Here is a 14351-nt window from a genome sequence, read left to right on the forward strand (position 1 = left end):
GAGGAAGATCCGGGTTCAAATCAATCTGAATTCAGCAGGATCAACAAGGGAACAAACAAAGTAAACACAGAACCAGCCCTGGTTTGAATTCTGCCGTATTCTTTGGTTTTTAAAGCTCCCCAAATCCTGGCGTATCCTTCATGTGAAACCACGGACTTCCACTGGGCACGTGCGTGAGGAGTCCCTTGGCTGCCGCTCAGAGCTCTTTGTCATTCTCTAGCCAACTCTTTCTTAAACGCCTTGACTGCAGACCAATTTGGGTAAATGTTTTCATTTTCTCCCCCTCCTCTGCCCTGCCTTGCACACACTTCTCCCTAGATAATTGCTTTGGTGGTTGCATTTTACCTTGATGTACTTGTTTTACACGTTAAGCGTGGCCAAAGAAATAGATATTAGAAGATTGTGTATTAAAGTCTGTTGCTGCCGCCTCCCTCGGCTGTGTGGGGAGATGGCGTGGGAGGGCTATTAAAAACCTGAGCAGAATACTGTCTTGGCTGGCTGGAAAACGTATCATGTCGCACCTGTTAAATGGACCAGCAGGAAGCAGAGATTTGGGCAAGGCATAAGGAAGGGATTTTTGAGCAAAGAAATAGTTGGGCACTTGGGGGAAATGGAGTGTCTTTCCCAATCCCTTAATCTCTGGGTTTGTCTTTAATCTGCACAGCCAATCAGATGCCCTACTTTGCAAATACTCCTCCCCTCCTACTTTCTAAAAGCAATTGGTGGGGACCAGGGAACGTGTCGGTGGATGCCCAGGGTTGGGTGCTTCAGGCACCAAAGTGGCCGTTCGCGCCCGATTTGGGGACCCCAGTATGAAAGGTTTTACAATGTGCACGTATGGGAGAGCTGTTATGTGCTGTAATGCTCCTGGGCAGCAGGCAACAAGGACTGCTTTGTGCCATGGCTCTAAAAGAGTACCCGAGAAGCCCTTCTGGGTCAGAGTTAAGCCATTCAGCATTTCCCCCCCCCCCCTGCCTGATGCCTCTGGGAGGCCAAGACACAGCAATTCTTTTATCTGCTGGCTCTCCAGCAGAGCTTTTGGCACTCAGAGGTAGAAGGCTTCTGCTTGTGGAGGTTCCATGAACCTCTCATTCAGAGGCATTTAACATTGTGAACTTATAACAGTAGAAAAGAGCAAGAACCCAAGAGCACCTTAAAAAACAATAGAATTTGTGGCCATTGTGGGTTAGGGTTAGGGTTAGGCTTGCAGAGTGGAGTGATTTCAGATGGCAATTGGCATTAGCAAGCCAATGACAACAGCAGGCGTGACTGGAATAGTTGTGATATGCAGGGTGGGGTGGGGGTGGGGGTGGGGATAAGGTAAAGGTAAAGGTATCCCCTGTGCAAGCACTGAGTCATGTCTGACCCTTGGGGTGACGCCCTCCAGCGTTTTCCTGGCAGACTCAATACGGGGTGGTTTGCCAGTGCCTTCCCCAGTCATTACCGTTTACCCCCCAGCAAGCTGGGTACTCATTTTAGTGACCTCAGAAGGATGGAAGGCTGAGTCAATCTTGAGCTGGCTGCTGGGATTGAACTCCCAGCCTCATGGACAGAGCTTTCAGACTGCATGTATGCTGCCTTACCACTCTGCGCCACAAGAGGCTCGGTGGAGGGGTAGGCATGAGGAAATCCGCATTGGCAATGAGACAGGAAATTGTCCTGTTTGAGCGTGGACTCTATTGTCACCTCCGTACAGATTCACTGTCCTCATTGCTTGCAGAATGCCCCAGAAGTCTGGGGAATAAGCTTCTTAAGCCAGTACAGTCAGATACAAATAAAGACCTAATGAAAATGATTGCCAAATTTGCTTGGGTAGCTATAAAAATAAGGCAGAGCTGGACCAACCCTATATCCTAATACTTTTACACTGGATCCATATGGAATTGTTCTTATTTCTTAGTTTTTATCCATTCATCATTGATTTTATATCTGTAATTTTATGTTTTCTGCTGGTTGGTCTATGACTGTAAATAAAAATTGATAAAAATTGATTGATAGATCTCCATTCGGTTCAGGTGTCCAAGGCCAGACTTTCTCAACCAGGGTTTCTTGATTTTATTTATTTACTAGGAAAAGAGCCCATTGTAATTCCAATACAATGGGCGCTAGAATGGGAAGGGAAGGGTAGCAAGCAGAAAGGGCAGCAAGCAGAAAAGGAGCGAACCTTACTGGAGCCGTCGTTGAGGGCTGGCGGGCGGCGGCGGCGGCTGGCTGGCGGCTGGCTTGCGTCGTTGGCGGCTGGCTGGCAGCGGCGGCGGCCATTTTTGGAGGTCCGTGGGAAGAACGGACGGGAGTCCCCGGCAGCCGCACGCTGGCCGGCCGCTGGGGGCTCCCTGGGCGGCGGCCTGACGCGGCGAGAGGCGCGAAGCCGCCGTCCGTCAGGCCGCCGCCCAGGGAGCCCCGAGCGGCCGGCCAGCGTGCGGATGCCGGGGACTCAGTAGCCGGCGGCCTGATGCGGCGGGAGGCGCTTCGCGCCTCCGGCCGCGTCAGGCCGCCGGGCAGGGAGCACCCGCCAGCCGCGCTACGCGCGGCTGGCGGGTGCTCCCTTGCCAGCGGCCTGACCCCTCGGGAGGCGCTTCGCGCCTCCCAAGGCGTCAGGCCGCCAGCCAAGGAGCAACTGTGAGCCGCGCTGCACGCGGCTCGCAGTTGCTCCGGCAAGGAATTGGAGGGACCAATCGGCAGGCGCTTTGCGCCTGCCCATTGGTCCCTCCAATAGTCTGTCCGGGGGAAGGGGCCAATCGGCACCCTTCCTCATCCCGGACACAGCCCGCCTTCCAAGGGCTTACTGTTTTATTTAGTCCGTGGCGCCCGCGGCGTCACGGGCGGTGTACAGATGGTTCAACTTGTATCCTGCCCCTCGCAGGAAACCAGCTTGTTGCGGCTAACAGTGTAAAAAACCCCGCATTAAAGCCCTCCATAAAACCGTAACCCCTTTCCATTTGAAACACAGCCAATTCCAGACAGCAGCGGCCAAGCCTCCCCCCCTCCCCCCCTCCCGAGCACAACAGGCGGAATTTGCTCAATGGGGGGGTGGGGGGAGCCCCGATCTTGACCAGCCCAGCCTCAACCAAAGACCTTTATAGTATTTCTTTCAATTGGTTTTTACAAGGATACTAACAAAGTTAGTCTTCAACACGCAACCTTGTCTTAAGGGATCACTTATAAGATTCCTTAGAGGATGGTTACCTTGTTGGACCTTTGATATTACTAGACCTAAGATATATGTCTTAAAATATAAGGTTGCATGTTGAAGACTAACTTTGTTAGTACCTTTGTAAAAACCAATGTAAAGAAATGCTACACTATATTGATAAGTTCACTGATGAAGTAAAAACGAAAACAAGGCTGCTGTAGCTAGGAACTCATCCTGCTTATAACAGTTTATATTGTTTGAATAAAAGTTTTGCCATCGCCAGCTTGAAAACTACCTTTTCTTGTCTATTCAACCCAAAGACCTGGCAGGAGAGCTCCATCTTACAGGCCCTGCTGAACTTGAAAGCTGTGTCAGGGCCCTCAGCTCACCCAGGAGTTCATGCCACCAGGTCGGGGCCAGGACTGAAAAATATCTGGCCCAGGTTGAGGCCAGGCATGCCTCTCGAGGCCCTGGGACCCTCAGCAGATTCATACCTGCAGAGTGGAGCGCCCTGTGCGGGGCATGAGGGGGTAGATGGTCCCGTAGGTAACTAGGGCTCAAGCTGCATAAATCCTGAAAGGTCAAAACCAATACCTTCAACCTGACCCGGAAGCAAATTGGTAGCCAATGGAGTTGTTTCAGCAGTGGCTGAACATGAGCCCTCTAGAATGACCTGGTGAGCACTCCTGCAGCCACGTACTGCATCAATTGCAGTTTCCAGGTTAGGGACAAGGGCAGGCCCACATAGTGGGAGTTACAAAAGTCTAGCCTGGAAGTTGCATAGATCATAGTGGATAGGTGTTCCAGGGACAAGTAGGGTGCTTAGTAGCCAAGCTTGGCAAAGGTGGAAAAATGCCATACAAGCTACCTTAGTAATCTGAGCCTCCATGGAGCTTTGTTTGACACACCACGGTTGATTTCCTGTTGTTGTATTTTATACATACCAACTCCCCCAAACATTCCTCACTTCCTCACCCTTATTGCCCTCTATTTCCCTCCCTGCTTGGTCCCTTTAGTGCCCACGTCTTGTCTTTCTGTCCCTTTATGCCTGGACAGTTATCTCCATATTATGACTTCTTTTGAACTGTTCCTGGTTCGAGTTCCCAGGGGAGGGGAAGCCTCCTCGAGCCCCTATATCTCCTACCCTATACTTTGTGAGTCAGTTCTGACCATGCTGTCAATATAGATGCTTGCATTTCTAATAAAGAAACTTTAATTCAAAAGGTTTGCTCATTTAGAATTCAAAGTCTCTCACACTTAACCAGATTCTTCAGGGATTTGCCACTTCTGGGGTTTCTCAAAGCCTGGAGCATGTTTCAAGGGTTTCGCAATGGTTAAAAGGGAGTTCCTCCACCAGGCATTTGGTTGAGGTCGACCTGAACCATCACTTCCCAAGGGCCCTCCTCCTGAGCCTCCCTCCTATGGCACCCATCATAATTCCGCCCAACCCACTGGGCTATCAGTATGAGTTACTTTAATGTTTCCCACATTTCTCTACTGTTCCATGTTACTTGTTGTTTCACTTCATTCATTATTGTGAATCTAAGTTATCTGTATTGTTTTCTGTTTTATGTGAACTGCCCTGAGCCTTCGGGGAGGGCAATGTATGAATATAATAAATGAATGAATGAATGAATAATGAAAAGTTGAGAAAGACTGGTCTAGACCTTTGCTATCAGTTGCAATTTCTTTTTAAAAAAAATTAAGTGTGTGGGCATTACAGCTCCTGCGGCAATGAGTTTTGTGCATTTCTGCCATGTCCTTCCTGATACCTGGCAGATGTGCATTATAGGCAGCAAACTGTGCAATGAACCAGAAGAAAAGCTGGAGGGCAGGAGGTACTGACGGGGATGGCCACCTCAGTTGCCAGTACATAAAAAGTACAGTGAAAAACAGTAAGACAAGGAGAGAGCATCTGCACTTAACAGACAGACTTGGGCGGAACGATGAACATGGGGTGACCGTTTGCTTGGCACGGCTTCTTTGGCAGCCAGGTGGGTGGCTCCGAGCAATGCCCATTAATCTGGTCTGTCCAGAAAGAGATTGATAGGTGCAGGATCAGACTCAAATTAGCCCCTGCCATCTGGACTTCATCCCTGGATTAACTGCAAGCGTGGGCTTGGATGCATGGGAAACCAGCTGTGCAGTTAAGGGACGGGCGTGGGGGAGATGTGGGTCACTGTGAAGCAGTGGAGCAGGTTAGGGCTGATATGAGAGAGCTGTTTTGCTGGATCTGTCCAGAGGACCACAGAGTCCACCCCTGCAGAGCCCATGAGCTCTTCCTCTTCTGTGTGCCTCTACAACAGACCTGGCGGAAGAAGCTTTCCAGTTTTGCTCAATAATTTTGCCGTTGAGAAACCTCTGAAATATCCTTCAGGCTTCGAGAAAGCCCAGAGGTGGCGCGATCGTGCAGAATAGGGTTGGGAAGCAGAGCTGTGGACACGCCCACCCGGGGCCCCTCCCCTCCCCACCCCTCCAAGACCATCATTGGCCATTTTGGGAAGTGAGGGAGAGTCAGTATGACCATATATAGTCATTTCACCTGATAAAAATGTTTATTTTAAAAATACATTAAGAGTTAATTAATTCCTACCCATTCAGGAAACCCTTCCAGAGTTTCATGAAATCCTGGTTGAGAAAGTTTGATTTAGACTTCCAGAGAGCTGAATTCTGTGCCTGGAACTCTGACCCTAAACCTCATGTCTGGTGCATTGGTCTCACCATGGCTCTCCTTTTTGATACCATGATGTGGCAGGAAGCAGCTATATTCTGCTGACACACACGCGCGCGCACACACACACACACTGACTGCTACAACAGGAAAGAAGGGTGAACTTCAGGGGACTTGGAGTTTCTTCAGAGAAGGGACACCCAGTGGCCTGCCTGCCTTGAGTCTTCCAAAGATGCTTTCAGCCTTGCTGGTCCAAAGTCTCCCCCATTACATTTGTTGATGGTGGCAGCCTCCAGGGTGTGGTCTGCCCAGGGCTTTTTATCCACTCCCAGTATGAATAAATCCCTGCCATCTACACTGAATTCAACTTTTTGATTCTGGGCGCTTTAAATTTTCCATCTGCAACATGAATGACTGAGCCGCAGTGACCCCACCTTTCCCCCGTGATATCCAAGAGCGGAGATAACTCTGTATAATTGATCTAGCCACTGACGTAGAGAAGCAGTCTGGCCCTGATTGGCTGGGTGTCAGTTCAAAAACTTCCTGATTGCAAAACTTTCCTCCCAAGATTTATTTTTTCTCTCTGTTTCCCTATGGAATCTGTTTTAAACTGACTGCGCTCCAGAATCAGCAGAGATTTGCCTGTTTCTATGAGAGGCTGCTGCTGGCTGGCTCAGCTCCCCACCCCCCACCCCTATTCATTAAGGAAAGAAAGAGATAACAGCCTCATGCTGCACTAGGCTTCTCCACTGGCAGTCAAAAGAAGATAAATAAAACATGCCAGCTGGACTTCCTCCACCCTTCCCCCTCTCAGCTTCCCCAATGAAGTGCAGAACACTTTCTATTTCAAGTCAGGGGAAAGCAATGAGGAAGACCCGGGTTCAAAACGATCTGAATTCAGCAGGATCGACAATGGAATAAACAAAGTAAGTGCAGAATCAGCCCAGTTGAGAGACAAACCGTAGTGGCTTTGCCATTGCCTACCTCTGTGTCCCAACCCTGGGCTTCTTTGGTGGGGGTCTCCTAAACCAAGTATGAACCAAGGATTAACTTCTGAGATCTGACAAGATGAGGGTCATCCAGGTCAAAGCAAGCAGTCAAACAGAGCTGGTTGTCCATGGCCTTCCTCTGCATGGCAGCCATGGACTTCTTTGGTGGGGGTCTCCCCTCCAAGTACCCGCCAAGGCCAACCCTGCTTAGCTTCCAGTATCTGATGAGCTCAGGCTATCCTGGGCCAACCAGGCCAGGGAAATCTTTTATTAGGACCAACCAAAAGCTTTATCAGGGCCAACAGCGTGCAAGCTTTTGAGTTCTCCAGAGTGCTTCATTGGGGGGGGGGGGATGTTTCAGACCACAGCTTCTTATGCCTTTTCTCACCAGCATCCCTGGGACAATAGTAGATATACACTGGTGCAATTTCACACCGTGCTATTTGTGAGAAAGGGAGACTCCCCCCCCCCGACATACATATTTTAGATGTAGCAATGAAGACCAAAGTCTTAGGCATGTGTAGGTGGTCTGTAGCCCAGTGGCAGAGCACCGGAAGGTCGCTGGCAGTTCTGGCTCAAGGATTTACCTAGGGGGCTGTAGCTCAGTAGCCAAGCCCCTTCTTGGTATGTAGAAGGTCCTGGGTTCAGCTTCTGGCCTAAATGATGCCAGGAGGAGAGCTGGGAGAGAAAGCAGCCATCAGTCATCAATATGGGCAATGCTGGATGAGAGAGGCGAATGACCTGGCTCGAAATAACAGAGGAAGAGACTGCAATCAGCGGGGGCTGCTCTGGTTCAGGTGGAATTAGGAACAGGAATTAGCCAACAGTTGCCTCTAGGTGGCAGCAGCAGCTATATTAATTCTCTCTCTCTCTCTCTCTCTCTCTTTCTCTCTCTCTGAAGACTTATTTTTTTCCCTTTTAAAAACCAATCCCAGTTTTAGAGTTAGGGAGGAACAATTGAGATGTGACCTTTTGGAAGCAACCTAAATAGAACATTTATGTTTAAAAAGAGAAGAGACAGGCTCCAGAGGAGCTTTAAAGAGCCATTTATTAAACTATGAAAAGGTTTCCCCCCTCCCTCTCTTTCCTGGATTTGCATATAAATGATTTGCAAAAGATGTTTTTGGCTAGAGAGTGGGGAGGGGGGGGGAAGGAAGGGGAGACGAATCCCTCCGTTGCTATATATTAAAAAAAAAACAGTCCACCTGCAGCTGAGTTAAGTGGCTGTGCAGGCTTAGGAGAAAATAAGTCTTGGTAGCAATTTAGGATAATCCAGACTCCCCAAAGTCAGTGGGATTGGTCTGTCCATATGTGGGACTGGTGTTTAATTAAAGCTGTGAAATGAAAGGAAGGAAGCCACCTGGATCTAGCAGAGTCGCTTTCTCTCTCTCTCCCTCTCTCCCGGGCTTGGGGAGTCAGGCCTGGCACCCCCAAAGTTGTATTTGTTCTACAGAGTCATGGAGAACAAGTGGGTGGCACACCTTCCCTATGAAGAACAGTTCAGAATATTAGGGTTTTTATTTTTTCTTAACTTGGAGAAAGGACAATTGAGGGGTGACAGGATTCAGGTTTACAGAATTATGCATGGGATAGAGAAGGTAGAGAAAGAAGTCCTTTGCTCCCTTTTCTCACCCCACAAGGACTTGTGGGCACTAAGTGAAATGAATGAGCATACCAGGAAGTCCTTGGTGTAAACTGCACGGAGCTTTTATTCCAGCCCCACATCGATTCAGTCCCTGCCGTCTACACAGAATGCGATTTCTGTTTGGATTTGGGGCGATTTAAATTTTCCTTCTGCAGCAAGAAGGATTGATCCGGAGTGACCCTACCTTTATTGTGTGATATCTCAGACTGCTGTTAATCCTCAATATCCAGATTGGGAAAGAGCTCCGTGGCAGAGAACCTCTGATAGGCTACACCAGGTCATGTGACACACTTGCCTTAAAGGAGAAGCCCCTAACTTCTCTCAACTTCTGTCAGTCCTGGATTTTTCCTCCCTCCTCCTCTGCCTTTTTCAATCCTCTCCCCCCTCCCCCCGCCTCCAAGAAAAGAAAGAGGCTCCCTGCCTGGCTCCACTCCCCCCGCCTCCAAGAAAAGAAAGAGGCTCCCTGCCTGGCTCCACTCCCCCCCCCTTCAAGAAAAGAAAGAAAGAGACTTGCCTCCCTCCCCCCCCCCTTCTGAGCCTCCCTAACCACGTGCAGAAGACTTTCCTGTTTCAATGGGGAGGGGGGGGGGAGAGAGGAAGAATCGAGTTCAAATCGATCTGAATTCAACAGGATTGACAATGGAATAAAGAAAGTAAGTGCAGACTCTGCCCTTGTTCATCCAAAGATCATTAATGTGTGGAATTCACTGCTGCAGGAAGTGGTGACAGTTATAAGCAACGGTTATGGCCACTGTGTGCCACAGTGTGTTAGTGTTAAATGGCTTTGTTGTTTTTCTCTGCTTTCTGTCTTGTGTAATTCATTATCCTAGGTGCAAAATGTAGCTGTTTAGCTAATTCCAGGAATTCCGGCTGTGCTATCTCTCACCCTCAACCTTGGGGCAGGTGGTGCCAATTGTGTCTTCCCAGCCGTGCAGGGGGGTGGCATCTGGAGTCTTTTGTGCCCAGATGGGCAGGTGGGGGAAGCCAAAGGATTGGGGCTTAAAACAGACAAATGCCTTAACGAAGTTTTTGATATGTAAGTATTGTATCTTGAATAAAGAGATTTTCTTCAACAAAGTTTGCTTTTTGGAATCGTCTGGACTCTCACAGATTGCTTAAGACTCCCTTTTTCACAGTTCCCAATCCCCAACTGTTGGCATTACCATGCCTGACAATGGAGACAAGGAATCAAAGAACAACACTGGAGAGGAAGGGGAAGCAGCACCCAGATTTCTAAGACTCAGCACAGGTTTCGCAAGAGCAAGTCATGTCAGAGACTAAACTTAACTCTTTTTTTTAGAAAGTGACTACCTTGCTGGATCAGGGGAATACCGTGGACATAGTTTATCTGGATTTCAGTAAAGCTTTTGATAAGGTTCCACATGATATTCTTGTTCACAAGTTGGTAAAAATGTGGTATAGATCCTCATTCTGTCAGGTGGATTGATAATTGGTTGACAGATTGTACCCAAAGAGTCCTGGGGCCTGTATTGTTCAACATATTTAGACATGATTTGGATGAGGGATTAGAGGGGGTACTTATTAAATATGCAGACAATACTAAACTGGGAGGGGTAGCAAACACAACTGAAGGCCGAATCAGAATACAGGATGATTTTGATGGGCTCAAGAAGTGGGCTAAACTGAATAAAATGAAGTTCAATAGGGACAAATGTAAAGTTCTGCATTTAGGTAGGAAAAACCATTTATACCAATATAGGATGGGGGAGACTTGTCTTGGCAGTAGCATGTGCGAAAAGGATCTAGGAGTCTTCGTAGACCATACTTTGAACATGAGTCAGCAGTGTGACTCGGTGGCTAAAAAGGCAAATGGGATTTTGGGCTGTATCAAATGGAGTATCGTGTCCAGTTCACGGGAGGTGATGGTATTGTTTTACTCTGCTCTGGTTTGGCCTCACTTGGAGTACTGTGTTCAGCTTTGGGCACCCCAGTTGAAGAGGGATGTTGACAAACTGGAGTGTCTCCAGAGGAGGGCAACAAAGATGGTGAGGGGTTTGGAGACCAAGATGTATCAGGAAAGGTTGGGGGAGCTTGGTCTGTTTAGCCTGGAGAGGAGGCAACTTAGAGGGGATCTGAGAACCATCTTCAAGTATTTAAAAGGTTGCCATGTAGAGGGTGGAGCAGAGTAGTTCTCTGTTGCTCTGGAGGGACGGACCAGAACCAAATGGATGAAATTAATTCAAAAGAAATTCCATCTAAACATCCGGAAGACGTTCCTGACAGTCAGAGCGGTTTCTCAGTGGAACAAGCTTCCTCAGGAGGTGGTGGGTTCTCCATCTTTGGAGATTTTTAAACAGAGGCTGGATAGCCCTCTGACGGAGAGGCTGATTCTGTGAAGGCTCTAGGGGGTGGCAGGTTACAGTAGATGAGCGATAGGGCTGTGAGTGTCCGGCATCGTGCAGGGGGTTGGACTAGATGACCCAGGAAATACCTTCCAACTCTGTAATTCTATGATTCCATGAAATTGGGGTAACTGCAGTAGGCAGGTAGTTGTGAGTTCCTGAATTGTGCAGGGGGTTGGACTAGATGACCCTAGATATCCCTTCCAACTCTATGATTCTAAGAATCCCCTGATCGATGGGGGGGGGGGACATGAAGGTGGATATCCAGGTAGTGACCGTGCCTTGCCTTGTCATCACCACTCTGACCTAGAAAGTCTGGGCCCAGTGCTGTTTGCTGGTACACCTATGACCCCCATATCCCTTCATCCAACTGAAGTGATGAGAGGAAGAGCAGCCAGTGCCTAGAGCTCAACAGGTGCAGCAAGAGACCCTGTTGCAGCCGGCAGGGGAGTGATGTCCAGGGCCCTGGTGTGCCAGCCACTCCAGCAGAGCCTGTTCTGGGGGAACCAGACCTGTCACGGAAGCTCTGGGCTATGTTTGACAGCTCCTCAGAGCAGCTTTCGTATTTCGCGAGTGGCTTGGGGGAGCATGGGTTGCTTTTGAAACAAATGCCAGCCACATCTGCTATGGAAGGTGAAGCCACAGAGTGGTAGGTGCCCCCAAGCTAGATGACTTTGGTAGCTTCATGCAGACCCTCTGGGAGTGCTTCAAGTATCCGCTCAAGGTCAACCGAGCACACAATCAGCTGTGGCACCTGAAGAACAGGCCTGAGACAGTGGGGTGTTACATGGGAAAGTTCCAGGGGCTAGTCAACAAGATTCACAAATGGTCTGAGGACACCAAGGCACAATACTTCCAAGAGGGCCTCAACCACAAAATCCTTGACCAGGCTCTGCTGTGTGATTACCGGCATACCTTGGTGGGCTGGTTGCATTTAGCAGGAGAGATCAAGAGTCAAGTAAGCCAATGGAGAGCCACTTCAGTGGACTGCACCAGCTGGTGCCCTACCAGGGGGGATCAGATGTGGCAGAGAGAAGTCAGTGCTGAGCTAATGTCTTGTGCCTGGGCTGCAGGGCTGAAGGGCACTTCTTGGCTAAATGCCAAGGTATGGCCCACACGCTACCCCGGCAACCTGGCAACCCCAGGGAAGGGGCCAAGCAACCCCAAATGGGGTTGTGACCCCAAGGTTAAGAACCACTGGTCTAGAGAGTCCTGTGAAATTTTAAAGCCAAAAGAGTTGTATTATAGCATTACTAGCAAGAAAGCCCATTGCAACCAGGAATGCAATGGGCGCTAGGACCCAGGGGACACCAGGAGGTGCTTTTTTTTTTTTCTGCTGCGTGGAGCTGTGAAAGGCTCCTACAGGGTTTTTTTTTTTCTGCTGCTTGGAGCTGGGAAAGGCTCCTACAGGGTTTTATTTTCTGCTGCTTGGATCTGCGAAAGGCTCCTACAGGGTTTTTTTTTCTGCTGCTTGGAGCTGTGAAAGGCTCCTGCAGGGTTTTTTTTTCTGCTAGCTCTCGTGGGCGTGCCGGCTTGGAGCTCCTACAGGGGTTTTTTTTCCTGCTGCTTGGAGCTGGGAAAGGCTCCTACAGGGGTTTTTTTTCCTGCTGCTTGGAGCTGGGAAAGGCTCCTTCAGGGTTTTGTTTTCTGCTGCTTGGATCTGCGAAAGGCTCCTACAGGGTTTTTTTTTCTGCTGCTTGGAGCTGTGAAAGGCTCCTGCAGGGTTTTTTTTTTCTGCTAGCTCTCGTGGGCGTGCCGGCTTGGAGCTCCTACTGGGGTTTTTGTTCCTGCTGCTTGGAGCTGGGAAAGGCTCCTTCAGGGTTTTGTTTTCTGCTGCTTGGATCTGCGAAAGGCTCCTACAGGGTTTTTTTTTTCTGCTGCTTGGAGCTGTGAAAGGCTCCTGCAGGGTTTTTTTTTCTGCTAGCTCTCGTGGGCTTGGAGCTCCTACAGGGGTTTTTGTTCCTGCTGCTTGGAGCTGGGAAAGGCTCCTTCAGGGTTTTGTTTTCTGCTGCTTGGATCTGCGAAAGGCTCCTACAGGGTTTTTTTTTCTGCTGCTTGGATCTGCGAAAGGCTCCTACAGGGTTTTTTTTTCTGCTGCTTGGAGCTGTGAAAGGCTCCTGCAGGGTTTTTTTTTTCTGCTGCCTCTCGTCGGCGCGCCGGCTTGGAGCTCCTACAGGGTTTTTTTTTTCTGCTGCCTCTCGTCGCGCTAGCGGCGAAAGGCTCCTCCGGGGGTGTTTTTTTTTTTTCTGCAGCTTCTCGGCGGCTGGAGTCTTGTGTTGTGTTTGCGGCGGGGGCTTCCTTGGGGCCGGCCTGACGCGGTGAGAGACGCTTCGCGCCTCTCACCACGTCAGGCCGGGAGCAACTGCGAGCCGCGCTGCGCTTGGCTCGCAGTTGCTGGGGCTGGGAATCGGAGGGACCAAGCGGCAGGCGCTTCGTGCCTGCCGTTTGGTCCCTCCGGTTGTCTGTCATGAGGAAGGGTCCAATCCGGACCCTTCCTCATCCCGGACACATCCCGCCCCAGAACCCCTTACTGTTTTATTTAGTCCGTGGCGCCCGCGGCGCCACGGGCGGTGTACAGATAGTTGTGTCGTCCTGCGTTACGCCCTCTCTGGCTGTGCTCCCTGGCTTAGGACATACCCAGCTCCTTGCTTGCAATAAAGAACCGACAAACAGTAGATGGTCTGCTGCAGAATTGTTTTATTCCAAGTGTTCCTCTTTACAAGTCATCTCTGTCTCTCCTACTAGCCTCCTCTCGCTTCACCAGCCCACCCCCAGTGCACTTTCCTTACTTGTCTTATACTTCCCCGTAGCCACACTGTGTACCACTCCCCTTCCATTATTCCCCCCTCTTCCATTGTTGCCCTTTTCCGCCCGACTGAGTTCCAGCACAAGTGCTGTCTCTCTGCTTAGGTCTACCACTTCACTCGGTGTCTTGCTTGTCCCTCCCGCGGGAAGCTTGGGTGGGGAGCTAAGCCTCCACTTCCCCCTCCCACTTCCCGACTCATGAGCTCACTGAGAATTTGCACCTTGTTCAGCTGGGAACCTTTGTGGGCCTCCTGCTGAGTCAGGTGTTTGTTCTTTTTCTCTTCCCCTCCCCTTCCGGTCTCTTCCCAGCCTCTTCCCTCCCAGTTTCTTCCGTTCTGTAGTTCTTCCTCCTCCTTTCTTCCCTCAACTGCATCCTTGGCCATACCGGTCTTGTCGTTTGTGACTCTGGAACACTCTCCTCCATTTGGTCGGCCTGCCGTGGACACCCTTGGGTGGGCTGTTGCTGGTACCCTGGACAAGTTGTTTCTCCGACAACGTTGCTCCTGACACTCCCCCAGCCTCCCATGGCGACAGGTGGGGCTGGTGCCTTCTAATACTCCTGGGAGGGTAGTCTGTTCATGTCTGGACATAGTTCCATTTTTTTTTAAATCTAACTTTTCTACCGCCATGATTGCATTTAACATTATATATAGTTCAATTCTATCCAACTGCTTCCAGTTTAAGCCCATTGAAATAATTGTGAAATAATTATAACTGGGTAAATCTGCCAAGGATTACACAGAAA

This window comes from Paroedura picta, chromosome 4, assembly GCF_049243985.1.
Source record: "Paroedura picta isolate Pp20150507F chromosome 4, Ppicta_v3.0, whole genome shotgun sequence".
In the NCBI taxonomy this organism is placed as follows: Eukaryota; Metazoa; Chordata; class Lepidosauria; order Squamata; family Gekkonidae; genus Paroedura; species Paroedura picta.